This window comes from Syngnathus leptorhynchus, chromosome 16, assembly GCF_054491065.1.
Source record: "Syngnathus leptorhynchus isolate UIUO chromosome 16, UIUO_Slep, whole genome shotgun sequence".
NCBI classification, from domain to species: Eukaryota; Metazoa; Chordata; class Actinopteri; order Syngnathiformes; family Syngnathidae; genus Syngnathus; species Syngnathus leptorhynchus.
Window position 1 is genome coordinate 3,588,538 of NC_141210.1, and position 25,559 is coordinate 3,614,096.

The 25,559-nt window shown below is 43.6% G+C and overlaps 1 protein-coding gene across 5 annotated transcripts in view; it reads right to left on the bottom strand.

The window, feature by feature from the left end:
• micall2a (mical-like 2a) overlaps nt 1–25,559 on the bottom strand; it is a 70,912-nt gene that overhangs the window by 14,954 nt on the left and 30,399 nt on the right. The gene's annotated exons all lie outside the window — the stretch shown is intronic.

The window sequence follows — 25,559 nt, forward strand, 5'->3', positions numbered from 1 at the left end:
CATAATAGACTCACCGGCGGAAGTGAGATGAATGCCGTCAAACACATTAGCATCTTTGTACATTTTGCTTTGCGGCTAAAGACTGAAACTGGATTGATAAAAATGTTGAAATTAAGAAAGGGAACCTGCGCACGGTGATTAATTTTGGCAGCCATCATTTGGGTTTAATAAATAGATGCAACAATATTTCGCTCATTGTAATCACTAATTCTTTTTACCTCATTTTATTATTCACAAGAATTTCTTTGATCAAATGAATCCGTAGCATGCGTCTCTGATATTACTGCGTAACTGCCCATTTAAAAAAAGATTGATGTCAGTAACAAATTAGTCTTTGTTCAGTGGTTGCAGAAAAAATATTGACACTAAGGTCCTTTAGATAAATTAGACTTGACTTGTCTTCACGTCTATTTCATATATTTAAAAAAAAAAAGACAATTGTTTGTCGTTGCCAAGTGAAATATCAATTGTTGTCAAAACATTTCAGAAATTTGAGAAAAAAACGACTTCATGCTACAAATTAAAAAAGATTTTTTTTTTTTAATTCAGCGTTAATCTAAGGGTGGCCTAAAAATTGAGTATTGTACACTGCTATGCTTTTCATGGTGGAAGATATATAGGAGGAAGCACACTTCCTTCAAACACGCTGCGTCCGGTAATGAATTGGGTGGCAGGCAAAGAGGCTTACAAGATTTTACAAGCTGAGGTGTGACTTTGAATTTCTGCCTCCTGACAACATGTCAGACTGGACGCCCCCCACCATCAATGGCCTTTTGTCATATAACAGTAGAGTAGCACCTCCACCTCGGGGTCCCTGCTAAGATGACTCACAAGAGCGTTAAATGAAAAGACTTTCTCCGGCACTGATAAACAGTAGCCCCCCCTCCCAATTCCGCAAATTGTTCGAAAGAGCCCTCAATCAAGCGATAAAGGAGGGGGCAGTGCTTGAGCATATTATACTGTTGGATTGCATGTCGGCTATTCATTTCATTGTAGCCCCGCCCAAAATAAGTGGGCCTAAATTTGCACTTAAAGCAGGTTGATGGGATGGGGTCGAAAAAAATATATACACACACACACACGACATTCAAAGGATACTTCATTAGGTACACCTCGAAATCTAAATGAGCTAATCTTAATTTTTTCAGAAGCAATAAATAAATCTGCATGATCTACATGATGTAACGGTCAATAACCTCTCCATTTTGGCAATATCGAGAAAAAAAAAAAAGAAATCAATTGATCTGTAACAAGTTTTTGCACTCTAAAGAATCCCTTTTATTCCCTCCACACCAAATGGACAACAAGGCCGGGTGCAAAAAAGCAATCCCTCTGCTGCAGCGGCTCGCAGAAGGATGATTTCTCCCGAGTGGAGCTGAGCCGCATTGATTGGGCGACACGGGGCGGATGTCACACGCGCACTCGACGACGCTCAATGACTACGCCATCCCATTCCCATTTAAATTGCCTGTGTGTTTCCTGCTCTGACACCTGTTTAAATCGATGGCTTCCTCGGCAGGTCATGGACGCCGGGCTCGCCGCCGACGCCGCTCAAATCCACTAAAATCAACACAATAATTGAAATATTTCCAAACTGATTACGCCCAAGCCCCGGCGCCCTCCCGCCCGGCCGGCGGATGGAAGCCCGCTCCCTAGTTGCCAGGGGGAGTAAATCATCTTGCATTATTTGATTTCGCTTACTGATATGAAACACCTCCCGGTGCGGCACCTCGGGGAGGGACGGCAGAGGGAAAACACAAAATAGTCGGTGGCAGGCTTTTAAAATAGCATCTCTAACTTCCCCTCTCAGAGGCGGCCTGTGCACAAATCTGTTTGTTCCTGACCAGATAAACAACGCTCTGCTTCCACTCTCATTAAAGCAAAACAGAAAAGACAGCCAAATATATCTCGCTTTCAGAAAGTCGCCAAGCGGAATCCTCGGCTCGATTTGGCCACTAAAGCATCCCGGGAGATGATAGTCGTTCAAATACGACACCTTTGACTGAATAATACGCTGTCAGGAAAAAGTCAGAGCTGCAATTTAGCGTCAAGCCGGAAAACGGCAGCGCCAATTAATGGGCAATGAGAACGATGCCCAATCTAACTAAATCCAAGGGTGTTGCGCCGTTGTGGGTGTGAACACAGTTCCCGGCTAATGGGAGTGACTCCTCTCAGCTGATTTAAGTTCTACACTTTATAGGGAGACAACACAACAATAAAATCGAATTAAAATCCAGTCTTTTCTCTGAGCTTGCTGATTCCAAGCGGGCAGCCACTCGCCCTCCCTTTCAATATTAACACTGCATTGAGGAGGATTTTCTCCAAAGACGTGGCAGACATTGAGGGACCGCTCCAGCCGGCCTTGTCAAATGAGATCAGTGCTCGCCATAATGGGGAGGTCAAGTGGAGGGGCAGCGGCCTCTCCTCCTCCGTAGTGGGCCGACAAGCCCGCCACCGTATTATGCGGCTGCGCATAAAAGTACGCGGGCCATACACGCATTTCCAAGGTGCGCCGTATCGTTCGGAAAATAATTCCCCAAAATGGTAAAAGAGTAATCCTCCAAATGGGCCGCCAGTTAAAATAATCTACTTATGCAACATTAGATTCAATCTTTTCTCCTGCCGAAGCCATTTAAAAAAAAATTGTCTTGACCTCGGCTATGAGACGATTCTGTCGCCGCCAACAAAAGAGTGTGGGCTGCTTGCAAAAAAAAAAAAAAGAAAAAAAAAAGAAAATGGGATGCGGTTCGGCTTTAGCCTTGAGGATATGCGTCGTAGAAAATGGATGGATGGATTGTACCAAGTTGCCTCCAGCGATTAGAATTGTACAAAAACAACATATTTATGGCATTCAGCCTTGAGGCCACATCATGTAAACTTTTATGTTTTGGGTTGCTGAAAGTAAGACTTTACTACTCCCCCCCCAAAAAATCGGATTTCTTTTTTTTATTTATCATTGTGTTTTTACTTTTGTGCTTATGGTCGCGATTTCTTTCTTGATAAATATTCAAGGAACAATCATTTAATTGTAATAAAAAGTGCAATCATCACTTTTTTTCTTATTTTGGAAGTAAATAATAGAATTTATTGGCCCGTTTGGGTTTATAGCGCCACCTGTTGCTCTGGCATGGTCTGCGCCAGTGTAGGCAAATAGTTTGTTTACGTTTGGACATAATGTACAGTAAACGGTACGAGTACAGTTTAAAGTCACCTCATTAGCCGGCCGTCAGGCAGCGCTCGGCCGGGGTCGATAGAGCGGAGGGGGTCCCCCTCCCCCCACTCGTGTTTAATTACCGGGCAGCACGTTTTCTCGCTCGTCTTCAGACTGTTTAACTGCTTTATTGGGCCGGCGCGTGGGGGCCATCTGGCCCCGCGAGTCTCCTGGAAAAAGCCGCGGCCTGACAAGCAAGAGATATGTCAATTCCGTCATCTACACAAAGCAACATCTGCCGCGCCGGCAGGCCGCCATTGTGCGGCCATTTAATCTGTCCCCCTCCTCCCTTTGACGCCGCACAACAGTTTGCCGCTATTCTGTTTTGCTACTCAATTAGCATTATCGTCCGGCTGAAATCGAAGCCAATTTACCTTTAATGACGCGATTGTTACATGAGTGACAGGAGTCGGCGCCGGCGCTATCGCTAGATAAACGCCGGGGCCGCCCTCATTGCGCCTATGGGGGGGGGGGGGGGGGGATGTGGATGCGGGGGGGTACGACGCCGAGCCTTTGCCAGCCAATGGCGCCGGGCCGCGGGTTCGCCACCGACATTGTTTCCTCCGCTTTGCCAGAGTCAGTGTGGTGGAAAATTGAGTCCAGATTCATTAGGTTTCCAGTGTGGCGCTCGAGTCAGTTAAATTGATACATTTCCTAACAAAATTGAAGTGCTTTTGTGGCGCCCGCGGATGGCTGGTGACCCCGCTCGGCCCGCTGAGCCGCCCGAGCGAGCTGATGGATCCATTAGAGCGCTTAGACTGCTTATTCCTCTGCCTCCATCTCTGAGTGACACTGTAAATCTGAACCAATTTCAGACCCTAATCACCATTACAAACCGCTTCCACTGTCCATTTGTTACTCCGCTATTCCAATGCGCTTCCTAGATGGGTTCCGAAAGACCCGTTTAGAAGTGGGCAGGGATGTGTGTGTTAGGAGGAGGGGGGGGGGGTTAAATGGCTCATGACTGGCGCTCCTCTTAGAAAAAGAAGAAGGGGGAGGGGGGGGGGCGTGACAGTGGAAACAAAAGGGGGGCTTGAATAATTCCCAAAAGATAGAGTTGAATTAAAGAAAATGAGAGATAAATGAATAAATATTAGTGTGACATTATGTGAGATGACAGACAGGCCGGCGCTTTCCTTTGAATAACAATCAGTGTTACACTTCTAAAACATTTCCTCAGCCACTCGCTTTTCTTTCTTCGTTTTTTTTTTTTTTTTCCCCGGGTCTTTTATCTACCCAGTCGACCGTGCAGCACAAGCGCGGCAACTGGAGGATATTATTTCCCTGTTGGCCTCCGTCATATAACTCCGCTTAATGTGCGCTCCATAATTTAAGAAACTTGAATTAGAACCCTTCGGAATATATTTTGCTTTATCTATCTAACCTTCAACTTTGTTCAACTCAAGAATGTGCCAGTCGGAAGACGGACCCCGAACAGGTGAAAAATACTCCGAAAAAAGAGAAAATGTTTTATTCATGCTTTTAAATCATCGGCGCTCAATTGAGGAGCTTTACGTGGGGAGAAACGGCGAGTTGAGCCGTCAGTCTCGACATCTAATTAACTGCCGCACCTCGGATCCTCCCAGTGCACCGCAAACTCATTTTAATTGATATTGAGATGTTTATGCCCTCGGAAAGTAATTAAGATTTTCAATTAATCTCGTCTCATTTCTGGACATCTCCGTCCTTGAGCGTCCGACAAATTCCCTCGGACTCTCGAGCTAGTCGGCGCCCAATCACAGCCCCTGCGCCCGAGCCGGTCCGAAGCGAGTTCAATTAAATGACGCCCGGCAAGTTCCTTCTTTGTTCTCGCGGAGGTGTCGGTGAACTAGGGGATTTCTTTAAGGTCTCCTCGGGGTGTTTCAAAAAGCTTTTACGTTATCAATTCCTTGATGACGATCAATTGAAAGAGTGTGATGTTGCGCTTTTGTGACGGAGGCTGCAAAAGGAGCCATTTCAAAGCAGGCTGTTTACGCTGAGGGTTCAAATATTTCAAGCTTTGGTTCCAGAAATATGTTTCTTTTCCCAATCCCACTAAAGCGAGCGATCATTCCCTCCGCTGTACTTTTGCGCCGTCGCTTTCCCGACAGCTCAAGTGTGTACGCACAATGCGCGAGTGTCCAAAGCCGTATTGTACGACCCCGAAGAAATCCTCATTTCTCCTGGCTGCCCTTGCCGTGCTCTTTGCTCACACAAGCAGTCACCTGCCCGTCGAGGCAACAAAAGGCCTGGTTGAGGATTATGGTGACATCATCTTAGAGCTGGTCTGTAAGTCTTGGAGGGGAGGGGGGGGGGGGGAGCTGAATGGGTTTGAACCTGCTATGCCACACGGAGATAACATTTGTCACCGGTGGCCTATTCATAGATTAGCGGACTGTCGCCTTTTCACCATGTGAAATGGCTTTGGCACCAATGCGTGTTTATTCTTAGAAAAAAAAAAAGCGTCGCCTCCAAGGACGAGTTCCTTTTTTCCTCAAGAGCGCCGGCGTGTCGCCCCGGCCGTCTCCGATTGTGTGGTGGCTGTCAACGTGGAGGAAAACTTAACTCCGTGTTGTGCAGCATTCAAGTTATATATCAACTGACATATTGGCGTTGACTTGCACCATCAGGTTTCTTGACTCAAGTTGACAGCAAGGTAGCGTCCGTTCTGACGTGATCCGACGGCTTGGGCCGTGATCGGAGAAGGTCGCGCGGGGTTAATCGTCGCGCAAAGCGTGATATTGCAGAAACAGCAAATTCATGCGTCGGCGCCAACAATTGGCCTCTAATTGACTTTCTATTAGCGTCGCTTTCTTGTCTGACACGTGGGACAATCCGAGCAGACTGCCAGTCGCCGCCGTGTTAAAAGGTCGGGGTCCTTTATCGTATTGGTGTGAGATTGCTTGATGAAATGCGACGTGTGTGGAGGAAAGTTAGCACACAAACATGACGCCTCGTCTTTGAATAGCCATAAAATACGGAAAGATTATTCTTTTTTTTTTTTTTACATGTTAGTAAAATATGGACATTTTATTTTCGAATTTAAACTATTTTCGCAGCTTGTAGCTCGAATTCAGACACACATTGGAATTTTGGGATTCTGACTAAGTCCAATTAGGTCAAATGTGTCCAACTTGAGGCCCGGGGGCCAGGTATGGCCCACCCTATTATTTTACATGGCCAGTGAAGCAATTTTGTGCCCTAACTTCCATGTGTCCACTGATATTTGATAATCATTTCAAGCAGTGTTCTTGTGACTTTTGTGTTGGTAAAAATCTAGATCCCTACTCTAAATGGCTCCATTAATACCTCTGAAAGTGTCCAAATCTTCATTTTCAAGTTTTCACACACAAACCTCAAACTACCAACTTCTCAATGAAATTTCATTTCCGAACAGAAGACTGGAAGCTGTTCCGTTTGTAATCATATCGCGCCATGTTTAGCATTTATCAAAAAAAGCCTCGTATCTCCCCCAAAAAGTGGGTGCGCCGTTTAAATGAGATGTGACACTTTATTTGTGCGTGCCCAAGGAAGCAAATAATAAATAAAAAAACAATACGGTGGGGTCTGGGGGGGTTGGGGCGACGTCTGACCGAGACTCCGACTGTCAGGCCGTTAAATTGTCTGTTCTCCGTTTGACATGTCGGCTCCTGACTGGTTAGCGCGTGTACAAAAGGGAGCGCGGCGGCTAAAACACGCGGCGAATCACATGTGACAGGGACTTCTCGCCCTATAATTGATCCGCATTAAGGGGACAAGGGCGCGGTTGGCAGCGGTGGGAAGACGGCGACGCATCGCCGGGCAGCGGGACTATTTTCTTGCCGGGAAGATTACATCTTCAATTTTACCTGAGGTGCGCAGACCTCAGCGGGGCCCCGGCAGATATCTCGCTTATAAGTGGAGCCTTACTTATTGCTCTTTCAAGTGCTGGATCTATCCATTCGCTCTAATTAAATTGTGCTTTTTTTTTTTTTTTTTAATCTGATTCTTCTAATCCAGAGTGGAGAGCGTTGGGGCTCGGATGATGTGATTTGAAAGGGAATAGTCTTGATTCAGTGCAGCGGGCGTTATCTCTGTTAGCTTCCCGATTGAAATAAATTTGAAAATGAGGTTTGTGTACTTAAGCACCTCGACCCACAAGATCTTTAGTGTTCCGAGCAGAGCGAAGAGCTTGTAATAGAAAGGTAAAAATTTGTAATCGGCGTTAGAGATCTATTTTTCTTTTTTTTTTTTTTTACTGAAATGGAATTTTTAGAGACTTAACCCGCGACCACAGCTCACTTTATTGATTTTTTTTTTTCCGCAGAGCAAACATCGCCTTATCTCTCTGGCGTTATGTGCGCCAAGATTAAAAAAAAAAAAAGAGCAGAAAAATTGAAATTCCAAGCTTTCACTGAGTGAGAGTAATCAGTGTGAATCAAATTTTATAAAGGTAAATATATACATTTGATCTGCGAGCCAGTGATGACCTCACTTGCAAGCCGAGAGTCCATCCGGCGAGAAGTTAAGACCCTTGGCTTGAACCCCGGCACACCAGGACCAGTGAAGCACAACACAAGCAGTTTGCACTTAAAGATCCAGTTTGGGCAGGGATGAGATAACAATCGTTCTGGCCGAGTATCTCAAGAGGAAGCTTCTTCCCTACCTGACTTATTTCCATCAAGATCAGAGTTGAGCCACTATTTAACCTCACATGGCTCCACCTCCCAAAACTAAAGCCTGAAAAAAAATTGAATTGTAATTTTCTACCCTCAAAATTGAGATAATTTTGCTCAAAGTACTATTCACATGTATTTTTAAACGAGAAAACGCAACAAAGTGAAATGGCAGCTAATCAGTAGAAATGATGAGAATGGTGGAGAAAATGTCTGGAGATGAAAAGTGGCAAGAATTGTGCTTCCGCCACGCCAGTGTAAAAAAAAAAAAAGGCTGAAACAATGAATATATTTTCGGCAATTACCTCCGAGAGCAGAGTTCCATAATTTAGGTCTGCCAAGATAAAAGTAATCCACAACAGAAACTAAAGAGCTGATCTCATAATGGATATTTTAATCAAGTCCCTGGAAAAAGAAAGGAGAGCCTATTAAATTCCAATTTTAATTTATGAATAAAGAAGTGATTTTGCCGCGACGGCGGCGACAATTACCGAAAGCCTTCTGCAAGATGTTTCACCGGATTACACATTAAACTTAAATAACTTTCTAACTGCGTTGCTTTTTTTTTTTATATATATATTCTCTTATTGGAGGAAAAAAAAACTGAATATGTTGACCCTTTGGAAATGGAGTGAAGCAAAGAACGTTGGTCCTCTTCATCAATATTTCATCACGGCTTAAGGGACTCAATAAGCTATAAGATGAAGTGTTGTCACTATGGTAACAACACACCCGCAATATTTACATCTGTCCCTCATGGGAGGATTCCCGTCTCTGACAGAGAACCAATCATCTGCCGCACCTTATTAGTGTCCCGATGTGGAATCGTCTCCGTTTGCAAAGTGTAAACGCGTTCAGACGTCAAATGAACAAGACGTCGATATTTTCCTTCATTTGCGCGACTCTGATTGGATACGTTTTCATGTATTACACCGTAAATGGGCCATCTAGATAAACAAACAAAGCGGCGGGATGGGAATGGTCTCGGCCGTGGAGATGTGCGTGGAACCCTGGGGGGGGGGGAGGAGTGGTATCTCGCCATAGTGACAGGATGTGATCACAGACGTCCCAGCGGATGGCTCACTAGCAGCGTTTCTACACCTTTTCTTACATCCAAGGGCAAACTCAAAGACTTTCAAGGTTGATTTGTAAGCTTTTCTAGCACCTTGGAAACGAAATATTTACATACCGTATGAACAGTCAAAGTTGTAAGATACTGACAATTAAAATTTGCTGTCACAGACATATTTTTTTTTTTAAGTAGCTTAATGCTATCAAACAATGTAAAACGCCATTGACATGCTTACAGTTAGCATCGCTTGTCAGGGTTTTAGAAGCAACCGATATTAGAACAAAAACGGTGAAGCAACCCATTTAGACAGATAATAAAAACACAAAAACGTATGAAAAAAAAAAAAAAGACTACTATGGCAAGGAATGTGAGTTTAAACAGAAGCACGAATGCTATTTTCACTCGTAAATGCAGCACTTCATTACCAAGTACTGTCAAAAGGCCCGTTGTCATTCCAGACACTTTATTCAACATTCAAGCGCGTTCGCAAGCCGCGAGCACCCACGGGAAGGCTGCGTTCCGTTCGAAGTCAAGCTGACAGATTTATGAGGTGGGGAAAGAAAAGGAATATGCAATGCTGTTGACCTCTGATGCATGTATCCTACAGAAACAAAAAAAAAGGCAGTAACAAAGGCTTTGGAGCACGGGGAGGGGGGGGGGGGCAGGCTGTTTGCGTGTCTACGCGAGGCCAAGAGGGACTTGAAGGCTGACAGAAAGGAAGTATTGAGGTTGCCCCCACGGCCCGCCGAACGCGCGGCGAATTAAACGAGCTCATCTTTGGAAGGAGGTCGCATCTTTTCTTTTTTTTTTTTTTTTTTTCCCGGAGACAATAGCCACATTAACATCCTGTTCTGTTGGCCGAGCCGGAGCCATATCCCGCCGTGATTGGGTCGGGATGGGAAGAAGTTCATTGCGACCGCATCACCATCCCATCACATCACATCGGCATATGCGGCTCACTGCGCCGCCACTTTTGGGCCAAATTGAAGAGGCTGCGCCCCGGCAAAAATAAATAGAGGCTCCAATAGCGATGGCCCCCGCCTGCCCGCCTGCCGCTCAACCTTCTATCAGTGGGAATCTAACAGCCGCGCCGCTTTGGAGAATTTCAGTTTAGCTTCCGATTACGGCATGTCCCGGCATTTTATTCCCTACATCTCTATGCTTCATAGCTTTCAAACACTTGCCGGTAACTGCCTATTATCCGACAGTTCCGCTCGGCTGACCCTGCCAATAAAACTTTTCATATCCTTATAAATGAACTCAATTGCCGCGTTCTAAACATTGACACCGCACTAACAGATCATCTCCACACCTCGGAATTGGCTAAATTCCTTTTTCCTTATGAATATATAGGAGGAGATTAGAGCCATGATAGCTTTTCGGATTGCTGCGCGACGGCGGAATTAGTTTAGCCGGCGTTTACAGACCAAATTGGAGCCATTAAATAGCGGATTGAATTGATGGCACATTCATTGTCTCCCCAACAGTATCACTGTAAAATCAATTAGCCGTCACTTTCCCCATTCTCAATAAGGTCTGATTGTCGGCTGCGGGTGAATAAAGAAGACCCTGACAGTCCCTCGGAGCAGAACGCTGCCTGAAAACAAATCAGCGGGCCAAACGCGAGCTGTAATTGTGCCCCAAAAAAAAAAAAAAAAAAAGAAAGAAAAGAGGCATCGTTGTCATCAAAAGGGCATTGTGCATCGGCCGGGCCATTAGTTAAAAAATGTAGCGCGTCGCCGGGCGGGGATGGCGAGCGCATGCAAATCTCTTTGTGGAACAACCTCTCATGGCTCGAATGAAAAGATACTTATTGAATCTTTATTATTGTGGTAGCGATGTTCATTAGCGGCCTCCATTGTGTCCGCCTGTTCTATCGAGAATTTAGTCGGATTTTAGACCAAATGCGAAAGTCCCACAAATTGTTGCGTTAACGAAATTCAGCATGGCTATACATATATTTACAAAAAAATATTTTGGGTTGGCGTGTGCAGACGAAGAACTGGGCCACAAATCTGTCTAAAAAAAGGTTTATTCTAATTTTCAAATGAAGCGCCAAAACTTAGCAAAACTTTATTTTGCGAGGATGTTGAGTGTCATATTTTTTGCAATGCGTGGTAACATTGACTCAACTAAATTTTTGTAGCACTCGCACACATCCTGAAACGCTCATCTTGCTTGTAAATCTATCAATAATATCAAACCGTGATTGACTGTACGGCTTCGGAACTGCATGAATGTTTTTGTTTATAAAACAGACCCTTTGCCCGTCAGCTGTTTGCTTGTGCAAATAAAACGGCGTTATGTCAATTTGCCGGCGGCGCTGCTAAGTGTCCTCTGAGATCGGGACTTTCCAGCTAATATTTCCCTCTAATGAAATCAAACAGGGTCTGCCGCCACCAGCCCATCACAAAAGCTTTTGAGCAATATCCGCCGCAATGGAAACTTGACATCTCACCCCCCCCCCCCCCCCCCCCACGTCTGTAACTTGAACATGCATATGAAAACGCATCACTTGACGTCGGCGCATGGAACCGCTGTCGGGTTTACGGAGAAAAGCAATCTGGAGATGGCGATAAACAGCTGAGCAGCTTTTTTTTTTTTACCCCGACTAGATACAAGAAATCACATACATTGTACACAATGATGCAGCCAACCTGACAACTTTAAAGGCTGTTGACATCAAGTGGATATGAAAAGTCTACACACCCCTTGTTGAAATGACAGGTTTGTGCGGTAAATTGAAAAAACAGTGGGGGAAGTAATAAAAGACAACTGAAATGATGTGTTTGCAAAAGTGTACACACCCACTAAAGTATGATATTTGTTTACATTTGAAATAAACGTGTCAAGGAATGCCACATGCTACTTCACCCAGTTAAACACAATATTACTCTCCTCTTAAAATGCTTTGTCGCAACTGAAAGTGCAAAATAAAAACCTGACAAGGAAGCATCCAGAGTTAATTCTTTGATGGGTTGTGACCTCAACTTCAGAGGTTCCATTGTACGTGGAACTCCATCATGTTAAAAAAAAAAATAATATAACTGGGCCAGCCACAATATTTGACCTAGAATTGGATAATCACACACTCACACAGAAAAAAAATCTTACAACTCTTGCTTTTCATCCAAAATATGCATGAATGGATGTTAGAAGACCAAAGCCATTGAAAAACGCATCCCCAATAATCTCCTGCCTAAAGGAAGTGATTATGTGCAGCTAAAATGCAAACCAGGCTGAGTGGGTGATTAAAAAAAAAAAAGCATTTTCAGGTACTGCCAAGGCCACACATGGCTGTAATTTAGATTTAAAATAATAATGGTGACAACATCTGCAATCTCTGCACACAAAGTGGCGGCTTTCAAACGTTCACATGAAAGCGATATTCTTGCCGCACGCCATCAACACTTCAATCTGATGCTCAACTGCGTCCTAAATACTTTGATTTGATGAATCGCACAGTAAGAGCCGAGGATCCGATCTGATGCCGTGCCTATTATAGGCCCCCTTTCAAAAAATAAAGACCATCCACGCCGGCAATCGTTTGCAGCTCATCTCAGTGTTTGGTAAGGGCAAAGAAGGAATAAAGTCGTGTGTGTGTGTGTGTGTGTGTGTGTGTGTGTGTGTGTGTGTGTGTGTGTGTGTGTGTGTGTGTGATGCTAATATCTCTAGGAATGTTTGGTCATTCAGGGTTCAAAGAAGACACAAGGTAAGCAGAGCTGCATTAAATTGAAGTGCAGCAAAACAGTCTAATTTCAGAAATAACTAAATAAAATATGGATTTAGTTTTTGTTTTAATACCACTATATGATGTTTTCATTCATTCATTCATTCATTCATTCATTGCAAAATAATTGTGAACAAAGACCTTTCTGTCTGACACAGATGATTCACAAATGTATTCAACTGCCCCGGGATAGCGCCAACTACTGCTAAGGAGGATGTAATGTTACATTTTCTTTCATTTTAAGCCTTAAGTATCGGTAGCTGGGATCAGCAGCTTCTGCGGTTAGCCGATACTTTAGAGTAAGGATGGTACCGAAATATGGCGATGGTTAATTGAATTCGATTGTTCAGCCCTTTCAGGTGTCTATTAAGGTTTCATGACAAAGAACGTTTTTGGGTGAGAAATTCTAAACAAGGGCGGGGCCTCCTTGGCAAAGCAGACACTCAATGTTTTGGTAGCAGGTGGGGCGGTGCCCCGCCTCGGGTCCACAGGTGCCGAACAGATGCCTCCGAGACGGAGCGAGAGCGCTAGTCATCCGGGAACGCCGGGACAGTCTCCGGATTCAGACCGGCGCATCTGCTCGGCCTGGCGTGGTAATTAAACACGGTGTCTGACGGGCAAAAGACGAGCGCCGGAGAGGAGAAAGGAAAAAGAAATAAATCACTTTTCTTTCTTTTTTTTTGCCACCCTTTGAAAGTCACAAGGTCGGGCGTACGGGGCATCAAGTGAAATATACGAAGATATGGCGGCCAATCGGTGTCATAATTGCCATTTGGAGGATTCATAATTACACTGCGGCATCAGATAAAAAGGAAGCCGGGGCAGCTAATGGAAATGTGTTTGGAGGCCAGCTCCTTTCTAAGAAGTCATTTTGCCTAATAAACTATAACCGATCTAATCTGCGCCTTATCGAGCCAAGATTTCACCACTTTCCCTTTTTAATTGGCTATTTTGTAATCCCGATTCCCAACAGAGACACCGGCCCGCCCGGCTCTCCCGAGAGCCGCCTGTGAAATCAGTTTGCAACACCGTGTCAATCTCATTCTGGAGCGGCCATCTGGCCGGTGCCGAGTCCCGGCCAGGCAATCAGCCGCACCTTTCCGCAATGTGTTCATGCAAATTTGACAGTTCCTCTTTCAAGTTGGATACGATCAGGAATGGCGGCATGAGGTTCCGTGTTTGAATACCGGCCTTTGCGATCCGACTTTCTCACTCAACCAAAATGTGCATTTTCTGTTCACAAAGACCTCAAATCAGCCAAACGTCGTTTCTATGCGCTTGGGAGATTATGACGGACGAGACCAGCGGCCCTAATGAGACCCGACCCGAAAGAAACCGGATGCGCGTCTAATCAAGAACTGCGTGTTTAAACGAGCTACTCTTGTATTTAATGCTCGATTCGTCCTCATTTTTTTTAAGAGTCATCCGAGTTCCCGACAGGACAAACAAACACAGTCTATTGAGCACGACTCGGCTCCATTTAACCGACTTGAATTAATGAATTAATTAGATTTTAATTAAACAGCACACTGGCTGGAATCAAGTCATTACGCTTTCATTTGTTTCCGCAGTTCCTTAATGAATCTTATTGGCGGTAATAATGAATCTATCCAAAGCTCGGTCCAAACACGGAACTCGGGCGAGAACCTTGTTGCCTGATGTACAAATAAAGGAGCGTAAATTCCCTCTATTCATTAGACGACATCATCCGGGGACACGCTCGGAATTCCGGGATCCTTCAAGGAATATTGCTCTGGGTCCCGCTTAATTAATTCATACACCCCACTAAGTTTTTTACGCGCCTCTCCGGCTGCCGGCCCCTAATATCCTTCTCTAACGGCACTGCGGTGGCTTTGGATTATTAAAACACTTAGGCGGACATTAAATCAGCCTTTTTATTTATCTAATCACGCAGAGGCCGCTCCTGAATATTTGCATGGAGAATAATGCTTAATTGAGCTTACTTTTTTACAGAGATTGCGTCTGATTAGTTCACTCGTAAAATTGCAATACAACATGAAGACTAAATCTTTGCCAGGAGATTTATTGCCATGCTCTTTCTGTTGAATAGCTAAAGTAAATTCATACATACATACACACACAGATATACACACACATACACATATATATATATATATATATAAGCGGTATATATATATATATATATATATATATATATATATATACACACACGTACGTATGACATACATGTGTATCCATCCTATAAAGTGAAAGTTTTTGAATTTTGATGTGCAAACAGTGTTTTTAATAATTTCCAGTTGATTTTTTGTTATTTGCATTCATTAACATCCCCCAGTGGTTTACTTAATGGTGACAGAGGATGAGTGCAAGTGCAAGTGAACACTACGTGTGTGTGTGTGTGTGTGTGTGTGTGTGTGTGTGTGTGTGTGTGTGTGTGTGTGTGTGTGTGTGTGTGTGCGCGTGTGTGTTGGTCACATATACTTCCCAGAGCCAGTGTCTATTGTGATGTCGGCCCATTTGTCATTTGCACAATGCCGGCCGGGGTCCATATTGTTATGTAAATGAATATGAATGAACTTCCCTTATGAAGTGAGCAGTGATGGAGCGATGGAAGGGCACGGTCTTTTTTTTTTGGCACGTCGCGGCCCCCCCCAAAAGTCACTTTGACAAGGTGAAAATGAAGAACATCGGCGCCTTTCGCAACTCAGATCACATTGATGGAACGTCCAGTGGGGTTAAGCTAAAACTGTTTTGGTCATGGCAAATTGCAAAGTAATTAAAACGTACACGCGCGTTGTTAGCGACAACGTGCTATCTGCGCAAGACAGGGGACCTGAATTTGTCAGGTAAATAATAATCATGACAAAAAGCTTTGATTTCATTTCAGCCTGAATGTTTTATTAACAAAATGAAAATGAGTATCCAAATGGAAATTTCCATCCCAATTGCTGTTTAATTGGATGGCCACTTATGCTTAACTTATCTTCTCAGCTCCACTTGTTGGCTTCAAGTGAGCATTTCTAATTAAAGAACACAAACTTTTCCCTTCAAAAGGAGTCTCTGACTTTTTAAAAGCTATTTTTCGGATCAAATTAGACAGCAATGTTGGCTTTGTTTGGACTTTCCCCTTGTATGTCTTGTTTCAGCACACAACAATACAATGGGAGTCATGTCGGACAATTTTTTTATCTTAACAATACCGCATGTTCTAATTAAAACAAATGATTTGCTCCCGTGCGGCGTCAGACTAATGCGGAGGGTTTCTGCCTTATTGCCCGTTTGGTTCTTGCGTAGAGACTAGCGAGCCGTTCATCCCAACTCTCTCCGTGTAAAATTGAAGCAATAAAAAAAACGCAAGCGGCCGCATCAAATTTCTTGCTCCTCAAAGCGATCGATCCACGGACAAGCAGTGATTGTTTCTGTCATCCGCCGCTGCCTTTGTTGTTCAGGGGAGACACGTTAGACCAGCGCTGAAATAATAGCTTAGTTTGCGGCCGAGGCGAAATTTAATTAACAGAGCAAACTTGCGTCTGCCGCTATGTCTCCTTAGAGATTGCCGAGGATAAGAAATACTTTTCATGAATGCGATGCTGGCTCGAGACTGGTCGAGCAGTTCAAGATGTACGCCAATACTGTGATGTGAACATTTAAATGAAACAGGAACCAAAGTTGGCCTCGAGTACAATCTCGGTCCTTATTTAAATCGTCAGAACAACAAATTCTTATTTGATTCTGTGAGTACATGTTTTTATCTTGTCCAATATCATTTTCCAAAAAGGTTGTCATGTTCTTTCTGTCCATAGTGCACCTGACTTTATGACAAGTTTAATTAGTCAAATTTCCATTTTCTGTCTCGGAGATGACACCTTTTCTCAACGTAGGCCTTGAGCGTCTGTACTCATTGACAAAGTGTTGCGTAATGACGCTTGATTGAATTAACGCATCATCTTCTCGCTAGCGGCGAAAGGTGATTTCTTGACTTTTCACTGACATTATATTGGGACAAAACAAACCTTCACGACAGACCACAAATTATGGGAATTATGAGTTTTGCTGAAATGTATCCTCCGACCATCATGCCTTCTAAACCAACTAAAACGAGCGAACGTAGCGAGCCCGAGTAAATGTTAGTGTATTCTTAGCCTTTATGTGCAATGAGCCTAATTATTTCAATATACTATGAAGGCGAGAGCAACAGCTCCACAAAAAAACTCCAGTAAACATTTTTAAGCCTAATTTGGTAGGAGACGTGACAGGCCCGGTGGCAGCGTGCAACTCCAATTATGATAAGGATTAAGCACATGCAATCAAGTGATGAAACAAGATAGCGTGCAGCGATACAGTGGGCGAGCAAGCAATTAATTGGGAGAGGCGTGCTTCGGCGCCGCCTGCAAAAAAAAAAAAAAAAAAAAAAAAGGAGCTTTCAACACTTAAATGTTGATAACAAGTAAAGGGCCAATAGGCCACATAGCCATGTTTGGAAAATATGAAATGAAGATGGCAAATGTTTTGTTGCCGATTTCTGTGTAAGCACCCTTGGCCACCTGGGGGCAGTATAAGACATATATATACTGTATATACATCATTCCTCAGCAGTAATTTCGGTCGTTCTTCGAAGAAGATAAACCTTATACGAGAGTGAATACCGTCAGAATGTCTGTCTATATGTTGCTGCATGTTTGCGTTCAAATATGCGTTAGTTAAACGCTTGTAACAAATTAGCATTAACAAAGCTAATCGAAGGCTAATCTTAACAAATTAGCATTCGCATTAAGAAAGCTAATCTAAGGCTAAGCTATGTATTAGTTTTAAATACACAAGGCATAATTCGCTTTGTTTTATTTTTAGTGTGGCAGTAAACCTCAGCTGAGATTTGCAATAAACAGCTTGAAGCCTATTTTTGGACAAACATTTACTCGTGGCGTGCTTGTTCTCAATTGATTCGAGTCCCTGCCGAGAGTCGTGTCACTAATATCGCAAGGCACCGGTGTACCCTTAATTCTGCATCGCTAACTAGCTGGATAAAAAGGCCGGTGTGAAAGAGGCATGTCACGTTCAACTCGCAAACAAGCTGACGGAGTTCGACTATTAATTACCTTTAATCTGACATTAATTGCCAGTTAAAAGTCTTTCATTATAAAGCGCAAACATTTACGCTATGAAAATGAACAGGAGCATGATTGAAGGGAAAATGTTCTACCCGCTTAAGCTCGTCTGATCGAAACGTTTGGCTCCGGTTCTCGTTGAAAGAGAAACGGCTTCCTGGAGGTAGCCGGTGATGGCAGCATATGTTCAATCTGTTTGGCTGCTGCCTGTCCAACAGTTCGCAGTGATGATGGGATTAATTAGGAAAGGGGATGACTACTGGGGGAGAGATGAAGCCGTCATTACACCGGAGCTCGTTGAGTAATGACGGCTGTCAGGGTTTCATCCACGGCCGGCCGAGCTCTTAACTCCGACCCAATTAATACCGCAGGTAAACAGATCCGACGAGGCGGTCACCGACGGCTCCCTCCCGGGGACGGGCGGTGAAATGAAGCTGTGAGTTTTATCTGTGCATCGTGGCCCCGCAAAGTCAACTTGACAGAATGCGGGGTTACTTGATAAACAGTCTATCTAGGGCACACACCGTATATAGCAGCTCTCTCAAGAGGTTCCCCACAAAACCCAAGACATTTGCGGGAAACCCAAAGCAAATTATCCTGACATGGATGAAACAATAGCAAATTGGACAAATGATATAATTTGAGTCCTACAGGACCCAGCAGAGTCGGTTGTTTCCCTCCACTCAGAAACCGGAATAGAGTTTGATGGTAAAGGTCAGGAAACAAAAGGTGGTTCTTTACATCCCCGGGAATACCACCTAGCGCCAAATGTAGTCCTTGTTTTGTTCCTGTTTAGCGTCCCTGCCTCAAGGGAAGCAGGTGTTGTTTGCAATATTCTTGCTGAGAGAAGAAAGACTCACTGGTCGATGTTTTTCCTTTTTCTGACAACAAATTTGGCTCTTCCAATATACTGACAAAATATTTCAAGGTCACGGACAAGTCGCGATGAACTAGCATGCTAATGTGTTAGGGTAGGTTAGTGAGGGGCAAATAACCTCAAAACAATAAAAGCCAGTAAGTGGCCGGAGACAGTGGGATACGTCGAGCAAGTTGATGCCCCTTTCTCATAATGCCGTGATGGAGGCAGCCATTCCGGCGATGGCGGAACAGCAGCGGGGGAGTAACATTACGCCGCTTGCAGATTCCTCAAAACGAAAAGTGACCTTCTGTAGGATCATTACATCCACATTTGAGCGCGGGAGATGCAAAAAAAAAAATAAAAACATATTGCAACGAGAGTGCTGTCATGTTAAATGGCTTGAAAAGCTTTAAAACATTCAAGCACAACTGAGGTCATCAGGCAAATATGACAGACGTCTTACGTTGTTAAAGAGGAGAGTGGTGGACTATTTTTAGATCATTTGAGTTAAAGAAGATCTTTAAAAGAATGAAAAAGAGTGAATCCCAGACCTCTTACTTTGACAAAATATGACTAAAAAAAACGATTCTAATGCTAAATTCCAAAGCTTCTGATTGCTTGTTTACCTCTGAGTCAAAATATGAGCTTTTTTTGTACATTAGTTTGTATGCTAAATGTGCACCTAGCATGATAGCAAATTTAGTTAAGGCCAGAATCAGCGAGCTGACTTCTTTCTGAGGGCCTAGGAGCCTATTTTCAGATTTTGTTTTTGCACTGAATGTAGAAAATTAGAAGCTAGTTTGTATGATATATGCGCACCTAGCATGACAGCGTACATAGCTAAGGCCAGAAACAACAAGCCTACTTCTTTCTGACGACTTTGGATCCCAGTTTCAGTCGCTCGCTTTTGAAATCACGCTTGCTTAATTGGACATTTAATCCGAGAAAAGTCATCTTTTGAAAACGCATCTATTTGCCCAATATTTCCAATGATTTGGAGCTACTCGCAAAGCGCCGCCGCCGCTTCTGCGCTGATGTATGTTTATCATGTCGCACGCCAGTTAAGTCTATATTAGCGAGCACAAACAGCTGTCAGCGGGAAACAAAAGGAGCCGAGTTTGTTCTGCCCGTTAAATGAGGTTGTCAGCATCATCAGCGCACCTCTCCGCTGAGAATAAACCAGAGGGGTGACAGTTTTGACAGAACGGGACACCCGCGACGTACACCAGAGAAAATCTCATTTGATTATAAATCCTCAAGCGCGCACGCACACGTTTGCAATTTGTTCATTTTCTCGCCGGAGGGGACACGCAAACACATTACGCGATTTTCACACATTTAAATGTACTAAACACTATTTTGAGATTAATTAAAAAGGCAAACAAACACAAACAGGGAGAGGCGACCTTCAAGCGAGGCTCGCGGACATTTGCATTTGCTGCAGGCTTTTCCGAGCTGATTGATTAACAGAGACAGAGCATGCCGAGACACATCAGGGCCCTCGTGCAGGTTAAGTGGTGCTAAGATCGTTTCATATAGTCAGTGATTAGACGTCGGAAAGCTTGACGGGCTTTGACTTCCCGTCCTTCCGACATCCTTCAATCAGATGCACTTTGGCGAGTTTGAGATCCTCGGTAAGCAAAAGGACACTTGGAAGTTTCTTATGATGATGTCATCAAACACCAAGTTGGTTTGGTGCTTATTAATAAAGTCATAGAACTACAAATACAACCTGTACCAACATACACAAGTTGTGGAGCACTTAAGTGATTTACGCGCGCTACACCGAACTAGCACGTTGCTAAAATAGTATTTGGACTTGATTGGGTCAAAAGATTTTTGTCTGTAATTGGCCTCTCGCAAAAAAAAAAAAAACTCTCCAGAGTGTGACATAATTATCCACATCATCAAAAGCAATTACGGATGTATAAATTGAACGCATGTCGACATGGTCTTTGTCCTGTGCGTATCTGTCTTGCTTCCCGCCTCTTGCGGTGATAACAATGAATTAACATTAAAATGGAGGAGGAATAATGGAGCTGGCTGGTTGGGGGTGAAAGCAAAGCTGACAAAGAGTGCGACAAAGCGCAAACATCAATATTAGTTTTCCACTTTTCTGACTTTGGTGAAGTGAAGTTCGCAAGACGAGCTGTAATGTCATTTTCAGTCGCCAAAATGGCCGCTCGCCAAGCTGGTTCAAAACAGGTGGATTTTTTCTGCTTAATTCAACTTCCACAATTAATCAGAAAAGCGTTTTTAGACGAGTCGGGGTCGCGAGGAACATAAAGTTGAAATGAACATTTTTGACTCGCTCGCTCATAATCAGTGAACAAGCAGTGAGGCAAAAGTCTGACAAATCCTAAATCCACATTGTGATCCGCGTGCGCCTCATCGTCGGGTTTCCAGCGGAGCCGCGTTCTCCTCAGCGTGAGACACTGAGAATATCAAGGGAGGCTCTTCTCTTCAGCTTCCTCTTTTCTTTTTTTTTTCCTCTCCAAAGCACAGGCTAAGTATTTTAATTAGTTGGCTAATTGTCTAAGTAATTGGGAGACAACTTAGCTCAAAGAGTAATCAATCTCTACAGCGCGGCGTTCTATCACATGAAAGGATCTGTAATTAACACGGGCAAAAGCACGGGATGGTCTTTGACTAAGCTCAATGGCGCGCGGGGGTGTGAGATGGCAGATAAGACATGAGGTTGAGGAGACGGATCAGAGATGAGATGCGCACTTAGCGCTGCGTGCTGGCTAAACTCAAGAGCGCGCAAGTCAAATTTGAAGAAACATCTGTAGTGTCAAACTTGCACGCTCTACCTTCAAATTCCCCAAAGAGTGTCTATTATCTTGACTTGACAACAAAATTGGCAATTCATTATATGGTTGTTTTTTTTCCTGCTTGGAAGTATCATTTTCACTTTACAGCCGGGTGTCAAAAAGTAGGAGGAGTAAAAAAAATAAAAAAAAATAGACGATACGTTTGGGAGGAAGGAGACTAATCACGTCTCACGTTCATCCGTTTGAGGCCCCTTAATTTCCCCATTGTCGAAAACAAGACGTATAATGAACAATTATGCATAAAGTCAATTTCGCTGTTGTGCGGGAAGACTTAATTAAAATTAGTAATGAAAAAAAAAAAAAAGGGGGGGTGGCGTACAGTGTGAAGGTTTGTAAAAAGATTCATTTTTTTTGCTGCACTTTTCAATGGTACCAGTCTAAAAAGTGAAATAATTATTAATAATAATGATGTCCTGAATGAAATGATCATACACAATTCATGGAAAAATATTTTTGCATACTATACAACATTCTAATCAAATATTCAACACTGTCTATATAAATATGTTGAGCAATATTTTTCTATCCTTTCCGTTGTTATCTGCGTGAAGGCACACAGTTCTCGAGGTGGCTCTCATTAGATGGCGGAGGTGTACCCAATGTAACGTCCGCCGCCCTTGCAGGAGCACAAGTGATTGTCGTGCTTGTGACAGCAGCCTAAACTGGATAATTAGGATGAAACAGCCGGGGGAGCGCAGTAGTCGGAAGACATGATATCCCCCCCCAGTCATCCCCCTCCCATTTATAGCGACACCCCCCCCCCATACCCCTCCCCCCTCTTCCTCCCCTCAGGCCCGCCGCCGCGAGGCCCAATCGGCAGCGTGGCACTGACAGATTGACAAATAAGGTTAATAAGTACTTTCCACCTCTCCTAAAGGCTAATCAAATATTAATCCTTGAGGTGTGGTCAGCAGAAAGAGGAAGGGAGGGGGGGAAAAAACAACAAACAATTGGTGGGGGTGAATTGATTGAATTGATTCAAGAAAGGGGGGGGGGGGGGCAGAGGAAGAGGCGGTTAAGGGAGAAGGGCTGTTTCTTTTTTTTCCTGTTCAACTGTAGGAATCCATCCTGCCCGCAAGTGCTGTGGACAAATATTAGGATATATTCATCTGTCTCCATATTCAATCTTCTCTGCTTTGTGGTGTTGAACTATGACCTTCTGGAGTCAGACCCCACCCACCCCCAGTCCACCTCCACTGTATTCATCTAAAACATCATTTTAACATGAATCAAGAATGTGATCTTTATAATAGCCTTCTTATCTACACACAAGTAAACATAAACATTACTAGTGACAAATTAAAATTTAACACACATCTCTAAGCCCCCCCTCGTCGTATTTCCTCACCTCCTCCTCAGCTCCCCCCTCTCACTCACTAATCGGACGCCCCGGGACATGTCGAGGGGGGCCCGGCGGAGCGTACGAGCGGTGCTGCCACACACTCGCCGACTGACTGATAGGGCAAAATTGGATCCAGTGAAAAATGCAAAGACGCTTATCAAGCAACACTTGCAGGCGGCGCTCCCTGCTAGAGCATATGTCAACATCATTTATTAGATGTGGCCGGGGACTAAATTATGTATGATCACCAAAAGAGAGAAGAAGAGGGGAGGGGCGAGTGTTAGGATCATATGCAGCAGGTGGATAGAATAATATTTGAAGAGCATATGAAATGATTAATAAAATATTTGTCATCAATCATTAACTGGAGGGTGAATGTTCTTAGACATTAAACGACCACTGCAAAATAGGGCTCAGCTAGTTATTTAAGTTTATGATTGCGCTTATACTTTATAGTGGTGTAGCATGTACACTGAAAAAAAAATCGCAGCACGAAAAAAATACGACGAAAAGTGAATCGTACGAAAACCAAAGTGATATTTCTCATAGGAAATAATGCAAATCACATTATTTTGTTCCAGACAAAACATTTGATAGAGAACTGCTTACTAAAAAAACCCCCAACGTGAATAATATTAATCCGGTTTACTACTTTCAAACATTCTAACCAAGATTGGTTCACTTGTCAACCTATTCAAAGCATGTTTAGTCTCGATTACGTTCCAAGTGTGAGTTGGCCTAACAAACTGTCATGTAAGTGGCTGCCTCAATGTGTACAGATACAAGATCTACATCCAACACTAATAAATAAATAAAAAAGCTTTAAAAGAAAAAAAAAAAAAGTGTGTTGCTATTTGCTCATTCCTGGTCGGGCATGGACTAAGTAGCTTTTAATATTGCCCGATGAGTAATCTCTCTGGCAAAAGACTCTTCAGAGATGCTATGTAATTGACTGCACATCTAACAGTACGGAACAAATCCCACTAGGAGAGGGAAGTTGACAAATTGCATTAAAAAAACACACACACACACACACACACTCACACACACTCAATTGGGTTGAGGTTGTCGAGAAAGAAGCTCATGTTGCTGCTTATCCCATTAAACATGAAACACTTTAAGCTCTCAAACTTGCTGACACGTGTGAGGAAGCGCTTAGAAGCCAGCGTACGCTGACAAAAATCAAAGTGGGAGAAGAAGCAGGTCCACGTGTACGATTGTTTCCAACAGCGGGGACACTGCGAAGACATTTTGAAAGCGAGAGAGAGAGAGAGAGAGAGAGAGAGAGAGAGAGAGAGAGAGAGAGAGAGAGAGAGAGAGAGAAAAAAAAAAAAAGAAGCCGCTCGACCCCGAATGTCAAAGCATCCAAGTTGGTCGTTCAATAGCTGGCCAGATTGGAACATGTTCCGCTTCTTTTCAACACATGTAAACAGGTTTTGACATGGGTCTGCTTAAATGTGTATGTGTGTGGGGAGGGGGGGGGGGCTGAAAAAAAAAAAAAGCTGTCAACACGCAGTATACCTGCTTTAAATCTGTTCCCCATTCCAGGCAATCTGTGGGAACCAGGCTTGTGGTGTCTAATCCTGTTTTCACCCCCCCCCCCCCCCCACACACACACTTACATATAGACCCCCCCCCCCCCCCCCCCAACCCTTCTTTCCTCATCTGTATCACACTTTCAATTCCACTCGCCGGCGCCTTTGTGCGATTTTCATTTGATCTCCGCTTTTAAAATTCTGAATCTATTCAAGTTTTTCCGTCGCAGAGAAGCTCGATATAGCGTCCGCTTTTGGAAGTGTGCGATTTCAACGTGGTTGGGGGTGAAGAGAGAGTTTGGATGATTCTCCAGGTTGAAAATGTTAACAAGGGTTTTTTAGCAAGCTGATTTGTGCAGCCTGTTATTGGCTGAGTGTGTGTGCAGCGACTATTTCAGGAGGCCCTCACATTAGGCACGCTTGTAAAATTGAGCTGTATTTATCCCTTTACACATTACAGCCATGGGAGTTGGTCAACAGAGGGCGCTAGGGAGACAACTATCAGGTGTTTGTCACCATTCTACTATCCTTAAAGACAAATAAAAAACTATTTCAAAACAGTCTACGCATTCAAAAACACAAACAACCTTTTGGTGGACCGCCAAATGTCACAATATAGTTCCATATTGTTTCAGAAAATCGCCATGTTCTTTTCTTCCACCCTTCCGTCACGGCGATACTGGCGGGACAATATCAATACGCCGGCAAATTAATAACGAAAAGACCCGAGGAGGCAGACGCGTCGCTTCGTAAGAAATTGCGAGGAAAAAAAAAAAACAACAACAACTTTTGGCCGTCTTGAATACATTCCCAACAGCAATTTATGCAAAGACATTTAATATCAACCTGCTTTCATCTCAAATTCTCGCGCATCATATCGCTTCCGCGACCAAATAAAAAGAAGCTTCACTTGGCTGTTTTTCAAATGTCAAACAATAATAAACAAGTGGACATTTTTTTTCTGCATAAATCCCAGAACCCGTGTGTGGTAAGATCAGGAGAATTATCAGCAATGTGTAAAATAATAAGAACAATAATGCTAGCTAGCTTAGCAAAAGGCCACAGCGCCGATAACCAACCAGCCTTATGACTTCCTGGAATATCTGCTGACGAGCGGGACTTTGTCGAGATTTAGTAACATGAAAAAAAAAAAAAAATCACATGCAAAAAAGTTACAAGGTGACCCGTGTAATGGATGAAAGGATCAGCGCATCGCTATTTATCATGTGACCCCGAGCACGCCGGCTTCTATTAG